Source organism: Pezoporus occidentalis, unplaced genomic scaffold, assembly GCF_034315485.1.
Source record: "Pezoporus occidentalis ecotype Australia unplaced genomic scaffold, CSIRO_AGI_Poc_V1 ctg115, whole genome shotgun sequence".
Classification (NCBI taxonomy): Eukaryota; Metazoa; Chordata; class Aves; order Psittaciformes; family Psittacidae; genus Pezoporus; species Pezoporus occidentalis.
This window is the reverse complement of record NW_026912940.1, coordinates 2,353,778-2,376,785: the sequence shown is the minus strand read 5'-3', so window position 1 is coordinate 2,376,785 and position 23,008 is coordinate 2,353,778. Positions and strand designations below refer to the sequence as shown.

Here is a 23,008-nt window from a genome sequence, read left to right as displayed (position 1 = left end):
CGGGAAGCACAATGTTGCTGCCATAAACATATTTTTATTGGAGTCTTCCACTATAATGGCTATATTGGGATGAAATCACACCTAACCTAACACAGCTGGTGCAGTAATTGCAACATGAGCCAGTATTTCTAGTACTGCTGCAGTGTTTGAAGAGGCTGAAAAAAGAAAACTCTTTGGGGTTTGGTGCCTGGACTCTGCTATCTGTTGTACAGGTGTAAAGCAGCAAAATGTGGCCTGGAGTTATCTCAACGTAAGCGTTCACCATTTGGCAGCTGAAGTCCAACTTATAAGTAATCAGCAGAACCAGAAATCAACTGTATTTTTGTTCCTGAAAGCAAAGTGGAAGAAAAGCAGCAGCCAACACTGCATAGAAGTAAAGATCACAAGTTCCTTGGAAAACTGTAATGGAGAACCAAGTTCTTTTGATAAAGTTCCCAAACTGTATTGCCAAACTGAATTTCTAAAACTAAGTTTTTGGACAATATATCCTGACTCCTGCCTGAGCTTTCCTGCATACAAGCTGTTCATTTCATCAAGGACTTCAGAAGTTTGCCTTCTATTTGTGTATCTATGCTTGCAAAATTAAGTTGCACGAGGACCCCACAAGCAGTGAAGTTTGTGTTCACATCTCAGCAGCCGGGGATGTTTGAAACTGACACTAAATACAGCTTGCTATCAGTAGGTGCTGTAAGCTAGTAGGCAGTTTTTGTGCCTGACCACTTGCCTGCACCAGGTGAATTTCCCAGCCACAGCTGTACGGAGTCCCAGCTTGATCTCAAGCTCTTTGTAGCACAGGATATTCCAGGGTACTTTCTTTTATTCACCACACAGCACTACTCTTCCTGTAAGTTTCTTGAACACTGTTCCCAGAGGAAATCCTGTGAGATGCAGGTCCAGATTCTCAAACTGCAGCAATGCAGGAACAGCTACAAGAGGTTGTATGAGGTGATGTAATAATGGACAAGCACATCTGACCTACAGTTGTGTCTGCAAAGGGATGCTGAGAGGATGAAGGTTTTGGGAAACAAGCAAAGTGTCGTAAAATGCTTCAGCAGACTTCTACCCTTGGTATGTTTTCAGTACTATATACTGGGCTACCAAACGCATCCAGGAGCAAGGAATGGAAAGCAATGAAAGATTGCAGTGGAAGGACTAAGAAGTCAGTAGCAAGATCTGGGAAGCAATGAGAAAAGCTGGCCCAGAAAAAAAACACAACTAGATTACCCACATCCCAGCAGCAATTTATTTTGCCAGCTATGGCCAGAGAACCACCCCCCAATGCCACAATCACTGTGAGGTGGGTTTCCCTGCAAACAGCTTTTGGTCTCTCTATGGTGACAGAAGTTCATTACAATTATGGGCTGACTTCTCCACTGGGGCATGATTTATGCTGGGTCTTCTGGCACTGCTCCAGTCTTTTTGGCAACAGGTAACTTCAGCTAACTGCTGCAGCCATCTGGGAGGAACGGTGCTGGCAACACCTCACAGGTCTTTCACAAGCAGATTTCTCATTCTGTAGGGCTCTCACAAGGATGCCTCAAGGACGGAGCGGGCCTCGGCAGCCAAAGCAATACAAAATAATCTTGACATTTTTTGTTTGCTTGTTTATTTAAATCTGCAGTCCTGTAAACACTGATACTTATGTCTCCTTCTAAGGTTCAGCTAGTTCCGGCACAGCTTAGCACTTCCACAGGCATCTCAAGGACAGAAAGATGCTACGGCTATAACAAAATTCTGAAGGACGTTTGAAAAGACAAGTCACTTCTATTGCTTGTACGCAGTAGAGGGTTTTACTTATTCCTCATCACTTGTCACATCATCTTCAGTACTTTTTCCGTAACTGATAAAAGAAGTACAACACAAAAACAACACATTACCAAACAAACATCACATATAACCAAAAAAACCCCAACCTATCAGTGGAGAAACCCCTGCAGGTTACTGGGCCAGCACCGGCTGGCAGAGTCAGGATTTCAGTAGAAGACAAAGGTCAGTCAAGGCTGGAAGGAGGTGGGCTGTCTTGCCACAACCCAGCCAGCTGACAGCCACCCTCCTGACCAGCCGCTGAGCACAAGGCCCATGTAATGACAACCACAGAACTCATTTAAGCTCTGAAAAGGTGACTAATGAGCTCATTCATGCTGCCTATAAATTATTCACTACAACACTGACCCCACTCAAGACAAACAGCAAAGTAAACTTTAAATACAGGGATCTGGAGCCTCCTGTGTTGGCTTCTGCCTGTAAAACATCTTGCAATCAAACGGACACTTCGCTTGCTTCTGCCCCCTTGTTAAATTTGCTCGGATGTTTAGGCTTTCTTTTTTACTACCTCCAGCAGAGTTAAAGCAGCTGCAGCTGCTATGTATTTACTTCTCAGTTGCCAAGTCTTTTTCATTAGTAGTTGCAGGTAATCATGAAGCGCTATAAATAGCTCTGAATTACATTCTTCAGAAATTAAAGTTTGACCTCAAAATGAAGGCCAGGTCTAAAGAAGAAGACAAGTGCACGTGCATGTTTAATGAGAAGCAGTCCATACCCACAGCCTGTGCTTACTGATACTTCTGTGAACATCTGAGATTTGTGCCAAATGAAACCAGAGACTTTGAAAACACACTTGCATTTTTTTAGGTGCTGGACCAAACAAGCTTCTGATATGTTTAGAAACAGCCTATTTCTAGGAATGCTTTTGTTACCCTCTTTAGCATGAAATAAGAGACAGGCTGTATTTCAGTGTTAGCGGCAGAAGCAGTGGTGGTTGCAGCTGGGGTGACTGGAACAGGCACTGGCTCTCTTCAAACAATACTTTTCTTTGGAAGATTAATGGCTCACAGTATTTAGTGACTCGCTGCATGTTGAACTAGCAACTACAGAATGGCACTAAAGACACTGTCTCATATGACATGCGTCTGATCTCTAGTGGAAAAATGTTATTACTTGCACCTCTGGTTACACAACGCAACTCCAAAGGTCAGAAACAACTAGATAAAAGGGAAAGCCAGGAATTACATAGCTGAAGTCCAGTCCCTGTGGAAGGTATAAACCAAGGTGAAGTGTAGGAGACATACGGCAACAGCACAGCAATATCTACACAAGGAAAACAAAGGGCTAGCAAGGGAAGTTTAAAAATGAAATAATTTTCACTAAACCCTGTCCTTCTTCCAAGCTGGAAATGCTGTAACTAAGGAGAGTAAGAACTTCTGCATACTTGAAGAACTTTACAACGTGATTACCCTTCATTTTTTCACATCCAGATTCTGCATTTACCAGAGATACACAGGAACCCTGTTGCTGTGATAGTACTGCTCTTTAAAATGGTGATTAAAAAAACCCAAACAACCCCCTTGACAACACAAGACAGCAACAGAGCAGCCTACACCATGTAGCAGGCAAGTCTTAACTTATCACAGGCTCTCATGGTTTAACCCCAGCCAGCAACTCAGCACCAAGCAGCCACCCGCGCACCTCCATCCCTCTCCTGGTGGAATGGGGAGGAGAACTGGTATAAGGGTAAAAGCCATGGGTTGAGATAACAACAATTTAATAATTGAAATAAAAGTCAAATATAATAACAACATAATAATATTAGTAGTAATGAAAAAGGAGGTAACAAAAAGAGACAGAGCAATAAAACCCAGTGATGCACAGTACAATTACCACTTGCTGACCGATGCCCAGTACATCCCTAACCAGTATCAGCTCCTTCCAGCCAACTCCCCCCAGTTTCTATACTGATCATGATGTGCTGTGGTATGGAATACCCCTTTGGCTAGTTCAGGTCAGCTGTCCTGCCTCTGCTCCCTCTCAGATTCTTCTGCACCACCTCACTGGCAAAGCATGGGAAACTAAAAAGTCTTTGACTTAGGGTAAGCACTACTTAGCAACAACTAAAACATTGGTGTGTTATCAACATTATTCTCAGACCAAAGCCAAAACACAGCACTGCACCAGCTACTAGGAAGTAAATCAACTCTATCCCATTCAAAACCAGGACAAAAGTTCTCCACCTCATGAGATTCCTGAGCCCCTTATAGCTAAAGGGTGTTGGCAAAGGGCTGCTTTGAAACCCTATCACATGCTGGACCCCACTAACCTGCCCGGCAAGGGGAGTTCACCTCTCAGTTCAATGATGGGAAACAGAGGTGCTTCCAGCAGCAGGCTTCCCACACCCTGCTACTCATTTCCCTAATGAGGCCCAGCAGTGATGTCAGCCTTGCCCCAAGGCATGATTTGATCCAAATAAAAACAACCTACAGTTGGCTACAAAATCAGAGGAATGCCAAATCTGGGGGAGGATGAGCAAACAAACTGACGGTACAGCTCTGAACTGTGTGCAACAAAGCCAGCACTTGGCTACAACTGCCAATGCATCCTCTGACTGGTCAATGCCACGACTCTTGCACTGGTGCCCTGGATGGCTTAGACCTAAGAGGTCAACTGGGGGGATCCTGAGACACCGGTTTCAGCAAATTCATGTGGGAGTCCCATGCCGTAGGTAGGGCACAAAGCCAGCTCCAGCTAAATGGGTATTCCCCACCAACACTTCAGGGCCACTGATGTCCCTGAGGTGAAGGAAGCTGGATCAGCTGGATCGGTACACCCTGAGTACCAGGGCAAACTCAGCCATGTGCAGCTGTTATCTCTACTGGAAAACTGCTCCTGCAGCTCCTCTGTTCTCTCGGCTCTCCAAACCACATAGTGTCACGGCTCTCATGGTGCATGCAGCATGTGCTCATCTGTCAGGAAGGTTGGGCTCCTCTATGCTTTGACCATACTGTTACAACAAAGTGTAGATATTTCGTAGTGGAAATCAGCAAATTCAGATGTTCACACAGCAAAAAACTTACACATTCAACTCAAAGTGAAAGTTGTGGCCCCTTTGAATTGCACAATGCACAGCTCCATATATATGAAATTGACTCACTGCCCATCCACTACCATTCGCAGCTCCCGATCCAAAGCAAGCTAACTTCTATATGCTCCAGTGATTACAGGGCAGTCAGTGGGAGAGTGCAGCTTTGCAGAGTGAGAAAGACCATACGCACTGGCCAGATGAGGCCAGAGAATAGATGAGGCCAGAGAATACATGTATTACCCTTACTTTCACTTACTTCTGTCTGTTGTCACAACTTTTGTAATAGAGGAGAAGGCAAAATCAATGGGCTGGAACAAGCACTGCCATCAGTAACTTATTACTTGCTCTTCTGACTCAGCGCTGGTCTTGCACACTCCTCATACACAGCTTGACTCTGGAGTCTCATACACAGCCATCAGATTTAGGAAGCCAGAGACATGCTGCACTCATGCATCAAGCACAGTATTACAACTGGACCTAAAGACACTGTCTGTCTGGAGTTTCCCCACTAATCCAGCATGAGGAGTGGTCCCTGGCACAGAAGCTGCTCTGGAAAAATAATCCTGGCACGTGCTCCCTAGCTTCAGGTCAAGATCTTGTGGTGCAGGGTACTGAACAAGCAAATGAAGAGCAACTGTCTGCTTCAAAATGCTTAACAGGCAAGTTCAAAAGACAACATGGAAACAAGAGGACAGTAAGGTAAATTTGGCCACTTAGGTGCACACCACTGGATTAGGAGAAGGATGGTGTACTTGTACCGGATTTTGTTGATGGATGTTCTAACACACCTGTACATGCTGACTTGGCATCTACAAACCCCTCTGGACTTCCAGAACAGCCCCTGTCAAGCAGCTGATCTCCTTGAGTGAGCAAGCACGTGTGTACAGGGAGGGAGGTGTGTGTGGCATGCACGCCATGACAAGTATGTGCTCAAGTCTCTTCAAGATGGGGATTTTAGTTGTCAGGTAGCCAAAAAGGGTCCTTAATGAGGTTAATGGGTTCCACTTGAGCAGAGTTTCTTCTTTCATAGGTCAGGCAGATGAAATAAGGCAAATGAATGGGAAGTGTGATATTGGTGCCTGCAGAGTCCTTAGGGAGGTAGGCTGAAGCTGCTCTCAGCTACCCCAGTACACTGTGGCTCTTGTGTGCTATTTGACTGCAAGCTTGCATTTACTTGGCCAGTGCTAAATAAATCAGCATCCAATTCTCTACCTTATTTCACTCTCTATGCCCCTGTCACGTAAGTCCCTTGAACCATTACTGTAGGAGTGAAGAAGCCGGTCAGACCAAAGCTCCTCTTAGCCACATGCTGGTTCCAGCCACATCCTAAGGAAGAGCAGGGCAAATGCAGTGACACTCTGCATCCTCCTCCTGTATATTCCAGAGACCTGCTACTTAACAGCTTCAGCTAAACATGCAGTCAGATGCTGTAGTATGCTGTAAATCCAAAGATACTTTTTAGTCTATCAACTTTTACAAGGCTCATGTAAGCTTAGGAATCAACAGCAGCCTCTAGTAAGAAGTTCCATGTTTTAACTATGGACTGTGAAAAAAGTTCTTCCCTTCCTTTAAAACTGCCACCTGATAGCTTCACTTGAAACCCCTATTTCTTGTATTATAATCATTATTGTAAATCTAGGACATATGACTCATGTCTACACGGACTCCTCTTGATTTTCTACTGCTCCGACAATGCTACTAATATTCTGTATTTTATTCTTCGAAGGAACTCCACACATACATAAACAATAAAACATAACTAACATACCTATCAGTGACCATCTAATTGCACACTCAAAATTATCAGTATTGTGTCTACCCAGACAGGAGAAAACTGTGTTCTAACAACATACTTTCCCTTGTAGTCTCACTCTGTAGTTTTCCCTTTATAGGCTCACTTCAAGTACCTGGAGTTTTTCCAAGCACTTAATATGTCCCTACAAAATGTGGAAGCAGATCATTCCAGCTGATGGTATCTTTATCCATGGAGAGAACAGCAGCTGGAAGATCCCATCTTACACAGACACAAGCTGTAAGAGGTCAGGCCCTATGTAGGTTCAATCCTTTAAAAAAAGCAGCAGCATCAGAGTCACCAAACTTCTCAGAGGTGCTCCAGTGCACACTGCAGCCTCCAGCTCACAGATGGCACCTGCTTAGGACAGCAGGAGCATGGCCAAGGTGGAAATGCTCTGGGAGAATGAGGAAGGATCATGGAGTGCGGTGGGAAGGACTATGTGGAAAGGACAAAGAGAGGATGCTTTCAAAGAGTTTCTAGGGCTAGGTCAAGTCCAGGGTGGTGATATGGGAAGCAATGGCCTTGCGTCATCTCCTACTCAAGTGTCAGCTCCATGTGAAAAGGGCAAACCCCCTGCAACAACATTGTTATACATGACCTCCTTGTGCTTGAATTGATGCAATAATAACTGATAAATAAGGGTGAACATACATGCAAGAACTGAATTTCCACTCAGAGTATCCTGAATTCTTCACCGGCACTTACAGCTCCCAGGAGCGGCTCCTAAGCACCGTGCACAGTGTGGGGCAAGAGACCTGTCCATTTTGAGGCAAAGCCCAGCAGTGTTTTGCAGCTCAGCTGGCAGGATGTTTTTGAAAGCAGCTCAGTTCAGTCAACAATCTCCCCCTAGAGTCCAAGTACATCACCTCTAAAATATGTCTCAGCTCCCCTGGCACGCAGCCTGGGAACCCAAATCTGTTTCTGATCCAGGTCCTCCAGCTGGCAGCATAACAAATTGCTGTACTGCCACCAGGATGGATAAAGTCATTTTTCACTCATTATGTTATTCAAAAATAGAGCAGGAGCTTTATTTAAAACAAGAAAGCAATACACTCTGCTTCAGGAAATTAACAGGGCAAAAAAGCTCGGGTGCTTTATAAACCACAAGGACAAGAGACTGCGTTAGAACAATGCGAGTTAATATCCCAGGGAACTTGACCAGAACAAACATACTCAGGTTACAAATTCTGCTGCTCTCGGTCTTGCGGCTAAGCCTAACGTTACATCCATGTCAGGCAGTCAGGCTTTTCCTGCAGATCACTAATATTTTTCCCTGCAGTCTATTTGCCAGAAGAGCTTCAGGCAAAACAGTACAGATGTATACCAGCTGCTGGATGGGATTTCCTCCATCAGCATGGGATATAGGTAATGTGCTGCAGTTAGTGATACCTCTGCTGTTCCAACTGCACCTTGCTCGGGTGTGAGGCATCACTCTATCCCAGGTGCAATCCTGCAGCTACTCCCACTGCCAGAGGCAGCCCTGAGGAGCAGCACCTGCAGTATGACCCCTATTTATCTAACAAACTGCAAGGACTCTGCTGGACTTCTGGCAGAGGCTTGTGGCAGTGGTAAGAACACCCCCTTTAAACCCAAGTTGCTACTTAACAGTCAGATAAAGAAGAGCAGGCATGTGTACCTGGCTAAACTGACTTGTTCACCAGCTCCCAAGGAGATCCCTCCCTTAAGCAAGTCTCCTTGCACTGCCTCTCACTGCACTGGGGGAAGGACTGGCCACACAAGCCACTCACACCAACTTGCTGGCCTTTGCCCACAGGATCTTTCCATCCTTGCACTGCCTGTCACCTGATTTGCCATCAGCTTTTATTACTGACTGGGTTATTTTTCCCATTAACCTAAATCAATATACTTATACAGAAAACATCCCAAAACTCAAGTCAATACAGAGAATTCATAAGGTATTACAGATTTACAGATATTTTCAGCATTGATCAGAGATCCTCAGATGGATGGTGCAGTGGAGGCATAGCCAACAGATTAGATTTTCAAGTACTGATGGTAACTTGGAAAAAAAGCCCTGGAAGGGTTTAAAAGCCCAAGCCTCACTGACTTCTAATTGACTTTCAGTGAGGTGAGTACTGCCACAGTCTCCAGGTACTTTCAAAAGCATCACCTTAAAGCCCTGCCTAAAGGTTTGTCTGTCTCTCCCTGCCAAGACAGCATGCCTGTGAGAGGGGAAAGCAACTATAGCAGGATATTCATCTTACAAGACCCTTGTCTTGCCTAGGGGTAACATCCTGCACAGAAATGAGCATGACCCTCAGCCATTACACAAACCAGTATAGCAGGGAGGTTGGAACTAGGTGATCTTCAAGGTCCCTTCCAACCCAAGTCATTCTATGGCCAAACCATCTGTGGCTGCCGCTAGTCCTGCATTCATCCTGCTCTGCAGCCAGCAGAACATATCAATGCACACAACCAAACTGGTGTCTCCCTCTCCTCTGATAGCTCTGCTTTTCATTTCTAACTCAGATGGTGTGGAGGTTTAACCACAGCCATCAAAAAAAGTACCGCAAAGCCACTTGCTCACTCCCCTCCACTGTCCAGTGGGATGGGGAGGAGAACTGCAAAAAAAAGGTAAAACCCTGTGGGTTAAGAACAGTTTAATAACTGAAATAAAAGTAAAATATGATAACAACACAACAATAATAATATTAATAGTAGTAAGGAAATAGAGAGGAAGGAATAAATCCAGGACCCCCACAAAAAAAAAAAAAAAAGTGATGCATGGTACAATTGCTTATGACCCACTGACCAATACCCAGCCTGACCTGAGCAGCAACCGGCTCCTCCCAGCCAACTCCCCCCAGTTTATATACTGAGCATAATGTTGTATGGTATGGAATACCCCTTTGGCTAGTTTAGGTCAGGTGTCCTGTCTCTGCTTCCTCCCAGCTTCCTGTGCCACTCCTCACTGGCAGAGCATGAGACTGAAAAGGTAGGCACTACTGAGCAACAGCTGAAACATCGGTGTGTTACCAGCATTGTTCTCAGACTAAAGCCAAAACACAGCACTGCACCAGCTACTAGGAAGAAAGTTTAACTCCATCACAGCCAAACCAGGTCAGATGGACAAGATGGTAACACACCCTGTTACACACTTTCTTCTGTGCAGGACTCTGTTACACATTTCTGCAGGACTGTTACACACTTTCTTCTGTGCAGGACTCTGTACTGCAAGTACTGGGTTAGGTCCTATTCACAGGAGGTTCTGATTCCCAAAAGGGAAGAGGCAAGCTCTGTGCAGGCTGAGAGAGCACACTCAGCATGACGGAGGCTCAAGCCATTCCAGAGGATGAAACCACTGCCAAATCTTGTCTCTGCAGAAGCCATTTCCCATATGTTTAGTTTGCCACTTGACCAACTATTAGCAAGCTTCCACTCTGAGGAGTCTGTATGAGCAATCATTTAGATTTGGCAGCTAATTGAAACAAAGGGGAATCACGTCTTCTCATGTGGTAATCTCTAATCTGCTACCCCCCGCACAATACAGGGTAGGGACAGCCAAACTACAGCACATCCTGTGAGCAATGTGTCCACACCAGCACAAAGATAAACTCATGGTCCAAGTGTCTGAACTCCAAGAGAGCTCCTATGGAGTTCACTGGGATACCTTCAAAACAGCAGTTGAGTACCTCTGCAGAGGACTACACGGGCATGCTCCTGGAGACAACAAATTGCTCTGGTTTGGTTTTTTTAAAGACTTTTAAAGCAAAAGTCATATTCAAAACATTCATTTTTATTTAAATAAAGAGAAACGTACTAATAAATGAAAACTTGTGGGTTTGCCCTGGGTTTCTGCACTGCAGAAGAAGGATTCTCTACCCAGCAACTTCTGTAAGACTGTATCATGGTATTTCTTCTATTTAAATAGGTTACCTGACAAGGGAAAATATCTGTGTGAAATTGCTGTGGAGCCAACAGATTTCTGATCAAGACTGGCATCTGGCAATAGCTATAGATTTCCACAGAGTCATCCCTGCCAGCACAGAGTTCATACGTCTAATGCTAGCTCAGATGCTTAGGGAGAAATCTTACATGCATTAATACAAAAGATAGCAACTTCCTTCCATGCTTTTAGATCATCCTCTAGGAAAGCAAAATAGCACAACCCTGTCACAGAGTTCTGAAAGTGGATCAAAAATCCTATATAAGGAGAGATTTCTGTATTTAGCTCCAATTAATTTGACTTCAGTGCAGATATGCTGGAGCCAAAAATAAACACTAGACTGACTCCTATTTTCTGTTCTAGCCACTACACCACACTTTGACAATGATAGGTACTTTACATAAATGTTGGTTTCTCTCTGTATTACATATTTTCAGTTGCCTTTTCAAATCCGCTCCACTCCAAGTGCACTGCCACCTCCTTACAGTACAACCCTTGTGATGTACCAGCTAATTACTAGGAACTAAATATATGGGTTTTATCAGAATAGATCTATTAGAGTTCACTACCCTGGTGAGTGCTGCCAGCTGAGGGTAGTGTCAGGTACAGGCACAGCACCTAGAAACAATTGCTTCAGAGCACAGAAGTAGCAATGGGACTTCAGCAAAAGGTGAGGTCAGGGCAAACATCTCTAAGAGAAACATCCCTGTACTGCTGCCACTGGTTCCACAGAGACCAGGTCTCACTGTTAAGTGTGTCAATTTAAAATTTGGGCAGAAAAGAAAGAAAGAAAGATAAAAAACAAAAAAACCCAAGCCAACCAGCCAACCAACTACTTGGATGCCAGTCCGAGGGCCCAGGAAGGGCAGGTCTTCCCAAATTGGCACCAAATCCTACACTCTTTATTCTTGGAAAGGTTTTATTTACATTATTGCAATACTGGGTAAGGATTGCAAGATGTAACTCTTGAGATCAGACCTCTAATCCTGCCTCTCTGTTTACTGCATTGACTGTGCTCTTTTAGACTTTGATCTCGCCATTCCTACTTAGCGCAGGCTCCCCTCTGTTGGGGATGAGGAATTAAAATGGGATTCAACTGAAAAGCTGATGCAGAGCAGGGAATGATGAAAAAACATCATCTGCCATGAGCAGCCCTCACCACAGTTAAATTTAGAATGTAGGCTCCTCAAGCAGAGAGATGATCCTCGCTCCCTGTGGGGCACCAGTCACACAGTGCTACATAAATATTAAAATAATAATTGATGATTAATTAATAATGGCTTCCTTTTCCTCATGACCATCTCTCAGCTGCCGTAAGAAATATTCACTTCCTTTCTCCTCCATGCAGATACAAGCAATCATTTGAAGACTTGTCTTCCCAGAGAAAATTCACATTCCCACTCCTTTCCACTAAAATATTTCCTGCAGCCTCGGACATGAGACTCTGGACCATTCACAGGCACTCTGTTTAAGAAATAAACACTGAATAAAAAAGCTTCAGAAGCTGCAGTAACCAAAATAAACAACAAGAAGGCAAATTTGAGGTGCAGGTTAAAAAGAAAAAAAAAAAAAAAGAAAAGAAAAAGAAGGAAAAGCTATTAATTCCCTTTTGCTCTATAATTATGTCCTCTATAAAGGCAGAAGTCTTCCAATAAAAGCCATTTCAGATGCTGCAAGAAGTATGCAGGGATACCCGTGTTCCTTCAGTGACTGTAGAGATGGACATCTATCTGACTGACCTTACAGCTGCCTTGTACCAAGTGTATTGTTCTTGCTTTTGAACTGGCTGCGGAACCAAATCTTGCTGCTGTAGAGTTAGAAAACGTCCAGAAATGCCGCAGCTGCAGTTCCTTTTGCTCATCAGCTTCCTCTGACCATCTCTTGCCAAGCCAGAGCGGCCTTACCACATCTCCATCTACCAGCCTCCCTCCTGCCACCACAAGTCCTCTTGCTAGCTACTGAGCCATTGCACCGTCTTCCAGCAGATCTTCCTAGCCTCTCTTGTAACCCTCCTAATATAAAACAAAAAAACCCAAACAAACCAAAACTAAAATAGAAATCCTTAGTTCTCAATCTGCCATATTCTCCTAGAATTCAGCCCTCAAGCTCCAAAGTCAGTTTCTGCTGCCTGAGGGTCACTTCTCTCCAACTTAGCCCACTTTCTAAATGTTAGATCCTACCAAAGCCTTTCTTTACTAATGACACTATAACTTCTCTTCCTCCTCACCCTTTTTTCTGTTGGTTTTTGTGTCTTTTTTTCCCCCAGATAACCAGCCTTAGCCTTTCCCAGCTGCTCTACTCTGCAGGTATCAACTACCTAGAAATCACTAACCAAGCCTTAAATCACAGATTAAGCCTTAAAATCCAATTTAGCTTTCAAGATAATTATTAAGATAATTATGCTTTTAAAATAAAATTCTGTTTCCTTGTGGGAAAAAATTAACATCGTCCAGAACATCAACATTTGTCTAGGAAATTTCTTCATGGTATTTTTACTGATAATGAATGCCATCTCTTAATAATCCCCCAGGTCCTCTTTAGAGACAATTATTATAAAAACAGATCTTCCTAATGAAGATAGAGTTACTGAGTCCAGGAGTTTTAAATCACTACTCAGAATGGCTGCAAGACTCTGTGCAGTAATTAGTTTTAAAACCAGTTTTAAGATGAAGTTGGATCGCTTTCTGAAAGGGATGCTACATCCCACAGATCAGTGAACCCCGAGAGTCATCGTGTGCCTACAGCTGTGCAGCAACAACTTACTGGCACCCCTCAGGTCATATGCAGCATGTGCATTGGCATGTTTGTGTTACATAAGCACAGAAAGACTAAAAGCACATGAGAAGATTGCAGGAGAAGAGAAGGCTCAGGGGAGAACTTACAGCAATCTTCCAGTATCTAAAGGGGGCCTACAGGAAATCTGAAAAGGGTTTTTTTATAATGGTGTGTTGTGACAGGACAAGGGGGAACGGCTTTAAGCTGAAAGAGGAGAGATGCAGATTAGACATTAGGAAGATGTTCTTCACTATGAGGACAGTGATACAGTGGAACAGGTTTGCCCAGAGAAGGCTGCCCATCCCTGGCAGTGTTCAAGGCCAGGTTGGACAGGGCTTGGAGCAACCTGGTCTAGTGGAAGGTGCCCCTGCCTGTGGTAGGGGGTTGGAACTGGATGAGCTTTAAGGTCACTTCCAACCCAAATCATGCTATGATTCCGTGAGGCCTGTGTGGAGGAAGCAGCATGGGGAATGCCCCGGGGAGCCCTGCAGCCCAGCCGCAGGGATGCTGACGGCAGCATCCGCAGGCAGCAAGCTCTGCGAAGCACTCAGCATGAGCCCATGGCTGTAGAGATGGGAGACTTCATGGGCTTCACCTGGTCATCCTGTGTATGCTGAACAGAAGCTTGCATGTAAGAAACTCCCTCTGTAAAGGTTCCACCCCATGAAACAGTTTCTGCACATTTTTAAAGCCCGCCTCCAGGAACATCAGCTCACCACAATGGACATTCACCACTGCTCTGAAAACGTGTCTTAACAACTCTTGGGCAAATGAGCAAGGGCCCAGTACTTCAGCTCCCTCAGCCCTTCGTTCAGGCAGAAGACTTCTGCCTCCTTATGGGGGGAGGGCCTCAACAAATGAGTGCAACTAAAGCATAGATAATGCATCTGAACACATGCATTCCTCATTTATTTAACAAGCACAGTTTAGCTTTAATTATTTATGATAACACTTCAGAAGAAACTAGTAAACATAGCGCAGTAGACTCTACAAAAGTAAGAAAGCCCTTGTTGTGAGGGACTGATCTGTGGCCTTCTGCTCTGAAACCTCTGCTAGGAGAGGCACTCAAGCCTCACTTAGTAAAGGAATCATGAGGTGCAAGGATTAGGGAAGATAAGAAATTTGAGGTTGTATTTTACTTTTAAAACACGACAGAAAATAGCAATCAGTGAGCAATATTATAAATAAAACTTTCCATTAACATGAACAGTCTTAATCTGAGTTGTCAGCGCTGAAATCTTCTCACCTCACCTGCATGTGCAGGATGCTAAGTAGGTGCAAGTGACTCAAAGTCTTCAGACCTACTCCTCCCTCTCCCACTGGGAAAATCAGAAGTTATTGCAAATCAGCATATTTACTGTACAAGTAGCTAAGAGGAAGGAGAGGCCCTGGTCTGTTTGATTGGGATCAGACACTGCCCCCAAAAAGCCCACAGCCCACTTTTGGGCTGAGGACAGCAAAGCCTCTGAGCCTGCTGTGTGTGGCTCACCGTAACTGCCGGAAATTTCAGTGGAGAACAAAAGGGCATTGCAGTGGGATGGAGACGGTACCAGTACTGAGGGCTCACTCTCAGCTGCACTGCTGCCTGTCTTTTGCCATAAGACACACTGCTGTCTCTTAGTCACGATCAGTGCACCCGAAGATGTAAAACAGAATGTCTTAACACTGAAAACACTCCAAAGTCACAGCGCTACTCCATGCCTTCCGGAGACAATTGCAGTGCATGCACTATCTGTGGTGTCTGCTGAAATCCAAAAATACCTGCTAATAAAGATAATCACATGGAGCACTGCCAAGCAACTTCAGGACACTTGAATTGTTAGTATGTTTGGTTGGTTTACATGGATCTTTGACGAGTGACTGAATAGCGTGTCTGCAGGAACTGACATGCATCTCAAACCTGTCCTGACGCACCGACATACAGAAAGACCATGCAGCTCCTTCCAGACAACCATGCGTGAATGCAGAGATGTCCCAGTCTCAGGCAACTTGGGATTGTTATTCACCAGGGAAACCTGAAGCTAAGTTTAGCACTTATCTGGAATCAATTCTTTCCTTCTCACTCTGTGAAAGTCAGGCCTCTTCCTTAATGAAAAGGGTGCTATGCACTCTAGCTTTACCTTTTCTGTATTTCGACTTAAGGTATCACTGGCTGTGTTTAATAGTTTCGGTCCTACAGAGCAACCTTCTGAAAAGGTCAAAACAAAACACTAGGAGCCAAATTCATCGCTGGTACAACTCCATTGACTTCAACAGCATTACGCCTGGGATAGATCCACCCATAACTGTTTCCATTACGGTAAGTGGAAAAGAAGTGTACTTGCTCTCTTAACTTTACTTTTCAATCGATCTGTTCTGTTCTACTGTGTGTTTCATTGCAATCAATAGGAATATATCTATTAGAGAAAGTTACAGCACAAAACATCTAAATAGCTTTTAGAAAACTTGGCTTCTCAGTTTATAATGAATGTCAGAGAGGTGAGAAGGTACCAGGCATTCAGAGTGTGCTCAAGTCCTTTATCTTTTGGGAGAGGAGAGATGTAAGCAGCTACCATAAATATTTTTATGTATAAGCTACATCATAGCCACCAGAGATCTTCCCTAAAGATCTGTTCAATAGCAAACATGAGCTGCCAGCCCTGAACAGCCATGTCAAATACAGCTCAGATATTACAGGGGTGGGCACCGTAAATGCTTACAAGCAGTTAGATTAGGGGGAAATAAACTTAACTTCCCTGGGACTGTGTTCATGTCCATCAAGTTCTGCTCTGCACTATGTTAGCCATGCTGACAGATTCCTTCTTCTAGGCAGAGGTAAGACTTTGGGAATTTATTTATATTTCAAATGCTTGTTTTCCTTTTCAATCTTTCAGTGCTTCTTGGTTCAATTCTTCTTTATATGTCATGATGGCGCACTACCAGTATACCAGTGCCCATTGCTTCAGCTGAAGCACCACCCAGAGTATCACTAACTGAGCCATTCTTAATAAGTGATCCTGGAAAAATACCACAAATCAATCTTTTGGATTAGCTTTATTCACTGAGGATGTCATAAAATGAGATGACATTACCAGACTAGACAGCTTCTAGCATTAAATTGTAGTCATGTGGCTCTTAATTTGACATTTATAATTTCACTTAAATCTTTCCCTCAGAACTACAGAATTATCTATTAATGCCTGCCATTATTCCAGATTTTAATTTTCACTGCATTTCAGTGCCATGGATCATTGCACTGGAAGCTTCAGAAAGACACTGCAGACTGTGCCTAGCAGTGTGCAGCACCTCCCAAACTGGGACATGGGATGGGCAGTGGGTGAGACCAAGAGAGGGAATAAGCAAAACTAAACTGCAGTTGCATGACTCCAGTGCACATATACTATATACCAGTCTTAGATGTGGAATTTGGATTTTTAGACTAAACTGAGTGAGGGAGAGGCACATCTGTTGCTGGACTGCCACTGTGCTCATCTGCGGCCACAGCACTCTCTCCTTCGCTTATGCCTGTGCCTATAAAAAGCGTCTAAGGTGGTTCTAGTGCCCTGGAGGACTGGGCAGTAGAATATATCCATGTGCTACCTCTTCCACAGGATAAAGACTTCTATCCCATACTGGCAACTTCCATGTGCTCTCACTGACTCCCAGTTTGAAAGCTCTGTATGAAATTCAGAAGGATTGTACCAGCTCTAAATATCACACAGATTCTTTGCAATTTCTCTCACATCAGCTCAGTCAGTGCCAGTGGCCAGGTCTCAGATGCTAATGGCTATCATTTAAAGGTTGCCTTTAATGCAAAATCAGTCAAGGAAAAAGCAATCATTTTATAGAATAGTAGTGTATTGATTTAGTTTGCAACACTGGGATGTCTTAGCTATTCACGACCAGTGTGCCACCCTATTCCCTGTGAAATCATTCTTAAGATGTAAATCGTGAGGCAAAAAGGATTTGGGAAAGGGGCTTTTTCTGCTCTTCATACTCGCTTGCTCTTCCTTTAAACTGAGCACCATTCACTCTAACGTATGTATTCTGAATAGCTATGCAACAGAGAGTAATTCAATTTTCCCACCACAATCAACAAAATGTTCTTCCCCTGATCACTCCACTTTGTACATTACTTTGTGGCCACTTCAGTGTCGAATTTGGTCTTCCCTGCAATACCCAAATGCTTCTAACACAATTTACAGCCTACTCAGAGAGCACCTTCTTGGAAATAATGTTAATCAGGATAATTTCTCCTCTTACTTTAAAGAGCTCTTGATTGGGCACTTTCAATCAGCTGTTAGCCAGAGTTACCTCAGGATTTCTCAAGTTCTTATGGTGAAATGGGACAATGCCATTTAGCAGTCAGAGAGCATGTTTAATGGATCACACTAATCTCAAGGAGGGCCTATGAAACTCTAATTTGTCAGGTTTCATTACATTCAATAATGACTGTAATTTTCCTGAAGCGTTCTGCGCACTGAAAAATTATGTACCACAGTTCTGCACCCCATTTTGTCTAACTCTGTATGCAGAAAAATTGAAGGCATCTCGATCTCCATGGCTACTACCCATGAGGGGCCTGCGAAAGAGGGTTAAGAGTTCACTGTCAGATGTATTTATCTCAGAAGCAGGTATAATTCTTTTGCAAACAGCTAAGTGTCAGTGCAAAGCCAAGCTGATTCAGGGTAATAAAAGCACTTCTGCAAAGCTTTTAGGTGACACCATATCCCTCACAAGCTTTCTTCACCCCTGCATCTACTTTATCATCCAATACCATCATTACCTTGACCAGCCTGCACATTATTTCCTTTCCAAATGGATCGATTTCAAAACAGCTCATCTGCTAATGCTCAGCACAGGTTTGGGTGATTCTCTTATTGTTTCAATTATTTCTTTGAGGAAAGTTCAATCCTGTTAAGCAAACAAACCTTTTATCTCAGCTGAAGACTCTGAGCTACAGTTGCCACTGACAGATCAAGAGCTTCTGAAACCTCCATTGCAATTGTAGTACCCTCAAGTGACAGATATCCCAGTTTAGTTCATTACACAAAAATGACAGTGTTAGCTATAACCCAGCGCATTAAATAGGTGAGCTATTACAACTAACCAAGTCCTGCACTTTTCTGAAGGAAGCATGTTCCATTCAGTAAATGGCATGTGATCTCCCCGATTTTGATCTGCTGAGGCAAAGGAATGAGTTCCCAAAGAGCAAAGCAAAAGGCACATACAGCTCCACCTGATTTCCAGGGGCTATGGTCTGTGCAGCTAATTCTGATTTGGAGAGCAAACCAGCATTGGTCAAGATTCGAAAGTGAACCTGTCAGGCTCTCTCAGATGTCTTTGGAGATCTGGCCTGGCAGTCCATAAGTAATGCAGAGTATGCAGACAAGAAAGCTCGAGGCAGAAGACAGTGGTCACAAAGGAATAAATAGAGCAAAATAGATGATCTTCCAGTTGCTGCTTGTGTGGCAAGTCTACTCTATCTGTATGCCTCTTCACTCTGGGGTAACAGTGCCTATGAGCTTTACAGAGACTGGAGTGGCTCTCTGTGCACAGCCATTCAAAATAAAAAGCACTATACGCTGAATGAGGGCCAAGTAATTTGATTATAAATGTCTGCAGTTAAATTTTAAAGTCCACAATCAACTCCCAGAACAATTTTATGTAAAATTTTGTCAGCTATGCTAAAGAACAGTGTTTACCAAGATCTGCCTTTCATGCAGTCCAATAAACACCAGGTTGGTCAGCAATTCTCACTTGCAGATCTGTCACACCAGCATTTAAATTACTTTCCTAGCCTCACTCGGATAAGCAAGTAGGGCCAAAAAAAACCCAGCCTATATGAGACCAAAGAAAGTTACTTTCTGTTCATTATTGCCTTTAATATGCCAGGCTGGTACTGGACATTCTGTCGTCACCAGCGAAGTCCTGAGCAGCAGCCGTAGCTTTCCTACACTTAACACTAGTCCAGAATATACCAGGAGGAGCTTAATTCTGCAAAAATGTGACCTGACCCCTAATCAAATGACAGAGCATTATTTTACTCAAATCGCTCTAGGATTCCCACAGGCACAATTCTGCACACACAAATTTCTCAGCTCTTGTACAATAGCCAGATGTGCGCATCTTCACATGGTGCTCACCGGAAATTTACTTTTCAAGTGTCTTATGTCCCCAGGAGAGTAGCTGCTGGGGACAAGGAAATTAGCCCTGTTCAAAGCAAGGGATTCAAATGTCTCTTAAACTTGTAAATAACGGGAGCTAAGTGCAAACTTTGTGGCTCAGCTCATCACCACGTATCTAGAGATGCCTTAGTATGCCAAAGCAAGTACAGTAGATAACCCTATTATTCCTACATGGCATTCCCATTCCCAATTTGAAAAAAGCTTTGTAAGTGCAACATGCTTTGCATTACCTGAATGCAGAAACAGCTCTCTGTCCTGCAGTGTTTTGTTAAAATGCTTCAAATGGCCCTTGGCCTTCTGTGCCTAGGGCTGATCCGTGCTCACCTGTACCAGCCGCCCCCAGGCTTAAGCCCTCATTGACAAAAAAAGCCTATTTGTTGTTCACTGCTTTAACATTGACATAGAAAGAAGCAGAACACTTTTGAAATATCCACCTTGGTCACGTTTGTGACTCGGGCACTTGGGAAATTCAAGCCACTCTGAATGATGCCGCTTTACTGGGAGAACATCAGAAGTAGCAGGATGTCTTACACTGACATATTGGTTCCACTTTGCTAGACATACAAGATCAAAGTCATCCCTGGCGGAACTCCATAACCTTCAACAGACGGGATGAATTTGGTCCCATATGCCCACAGCAGCTGGGGAATACAATTGTTTTCCTCCTTTCATCCATATTTTGAAGATACAGAGACTGATTTTCCACTTGCAAGGCAAGCTGAGATTTCTGTACATGTGCAATGTGAGGCAAACAATTTGTATTATCATACATGGCCCTGGTACGCTTGTTATGGTCATCTGTGGTACATATCTAGATTTTAAATTAAATGCAGCTATAAATAGCGTAGGAAGAATCAAGCTGGAGATTATTTTATCAGACACTCAGCAATCTGTTCAACTGGCTTTCCTGTGTACTAAACATGGCATCAGAGTCCATTTTGAATGTACAATTATGTTTTTTTTTTATGTAGCATCCCCTATCATCTGTTGTACTCATAGAGAGAAGCAGCTCGTAAATACCATTTCACATTCCAAACAATTCGCTATAGGCAACTACATCATTGCTTTGTTCAAATAAATTTAAATAAATCATTATTAGAATGTTTGATCTCAGCAACTTGACTTTTCTCCCAGAGCACAAATTAAATGCATGCTTAAAGCAGAATATTTTAGATGGAATAGATGGAGTTATTCCCAAACTGTTCATGAGATAGGAGTAGACATTTCCATCTAATTTTTCACCTGTAATGTAATTTCTTTAGTTTTCTCTGTACGTTTAAAAACCACACATTTAATTTGCAGGGGTTTCCCTGGAAGTGCGCAGTAGAATAGATGACTGTGCCGCAATCTGTTCATCCATCAGCCGGTGCTTCCTTTGACTCACTCTGCATTCTGCTCCAAACACTTCATGGGAAAGGCCAAGAACGGCACTATGTCCCACTTGCTGCTTAACATGATTACATTACAAGCAAACTGTTGTTGTTAACCAAAATTTGCAAATAAAGTCATTGGAAGATAAATCTATTTCTAGTAAATATTTCTGTGTTTGGATTAATTGAACAGAGCTAGTCCTCGCTAGCTCAGATTTACAGCCCAGCATCCACCCATGCATCTCAAAATGAAATATGCTGTTCTCATCAGTATTAATCAATTACAAACACATACATCCTAATTGTCCTTGACTCACAGACCACAACAAGTGACTCGGAGAAGAAAACCAGAGGGCACAGTCACATAGCAACTGTCACTCAAGCCTGGCTCTTCCACCCTGCCGAGCCTGAAAACTCGGTGGACCTGTACCATGGCTGTCCATGTGGACCCTTTCCTCCTCCAGGAAGAACACCATGTGTCTGCTGTTACACTTACTCCACTTGCATGTCCTGCTGTAGGCATTGCTGGTATGTCTCAGCTGACAGCCCAGCAGCTATACATCAGTTTAAATGGACATGAAAAATGCAGCAGAGGCAGAAACACAGCTGAGAAGCCTCTATCAGGATTCAACACAAATACCACCTGCCCACATGGTGTTTCATCTCAGTCTTGATCTCAGAGATACACTGGAGTTGTGCAATCTGGAGCAACATCTGTGTCAAGATGAGGGTGTGGGAGAGGTTCAGGCCAGAGGATGCTCACTTCCAGGCTCTCACAACTTCGTGTTAGCATAGATAACTCTCCTATCTGGGGTAAAGGGTAGGGGGTGACTGCAGATAGGGGAAAAACCTCTTGCAAGTCCTTGTCTTTCCCTTCCTGAGCATTCCTGCCCTCAGAAACCAGCAGAATTTCCAGCAGAGGAGAAGGACCAAATCAAATCTCTTCGCTTATACTTAATCTAAGTATACTGCATATCCTTATTAAGGTTGGCCAGATCTGTTCTCAAACTAGCATATCATAGAAAATTGCTTCAAATATAGAGGCTTTCCATTCCACAGCCACGGTGATACCATGTGAATAGCAAGTAACCATGTACTGGGAACCCAGTGAAGCTTCAGTAATACAGCCATGGAAGATGGCAATAATTTATCATCTCTGCAGTAGTTTAATCCCAGATGCACCATTTGCTAATTTATTTCCATATGTACCTGGCAGACAGATTAATCAGCCATCTCTCTCAGAAACCTAGATTGCACTTTATCCCTTTAGTAAGCAAGAGAAAACAAACGTACACAGCAAAATAAGAGTCCTTTACAGAGCAGCTCTGTCAACCTTTACAGCTTGCCGTTTCCTTTTTTAGCTTAACAATGGCTTTTCAAAAATCTAACACCCAATCTCCTTTCACATCAGTGCATTTCTCCATCTACTTAAGTCTCTTTGCTAACGCTTGTGAAAATGAAGACAGAGATACAGAGCAAACATACCTTCTACTTCTGGAGCCAGCTGGAGAGAGCAATGTGCTCCAGGGAGAGGGGCAGCAGCCCTGCGCGGGGCCAGGGCCATCGCCGTGGCAGGCAGCAATGCCTCGGAGCTGAGGAGGCTGTTTCTCTGTGCTGGGGTTTGCAGAGTTGCAAAATCAGGATAATAATATTTTACAAAACATTTTGAGCTCTACTGAACTAATTACTATTATCAGCAGTAATGTGCTTCCGACGCGCTTAGCCCTTCTTCTGGAAAACTCTGCAAAGGGGCTGCACTTGAGGGAGCAAAGCAGCTGTTAGGACTTCAGCGATGTTATTGGTAACAAACACAGTGTCAATTCTGTGCCTAGTGCCCTTTAAGGATCTGTTTGCAATTCGCTCTCTATTTTGATTATAAGACATTATCTGCATTAAACATAATTAGCCATATTATATCATTTGCCAATCTCAGCATAGTCACTTGACAAGGAGGGATGGATTTGAATGAAAGCACAGCACAGTCTGAAGCCCAAGGAGATGAAGTGAGTAGGAGCTGGCACAGAACCAGAGGGGACACGGGCTCAGGCATCTCCACACCCCCCCACACCCCCCCCGGCTTTTTATGTGAAGGGTGTCACTTGCATAGCCATGCTGTGACTCTGTTCCCTGGATCAGAGC

The 23,008-nt window shown here is 43.7% G+C and overlaps 1 protein-coding gene across 2 annotated transcripts in view; it reads right to left on the bottom strand.

Moving 5' to 3' along the window:
- Positions 1-23,008, bottom strand: part of FOXN3 (forkhead box N3) — a 216,955-nt gene that overhangs the window by 151,561 nt on the left and 42,386 nt on the right. The window contains exon 1 of one of the 2 annotated variants that reach the window (XM_062638641.1): positions 21,191-21,971. The exons of the other annotated variant lie outside the window; for it this stretch is intronic. The gene's annotated coding sequence lies outside the window, so the exon portion shown is untranslated. Of the gene's footprint in view, positions 1-21,190; positions 21,972-23,008 lie in introns of those variants that run through there. 2 annotated transcript variants of the gene reach the window in all.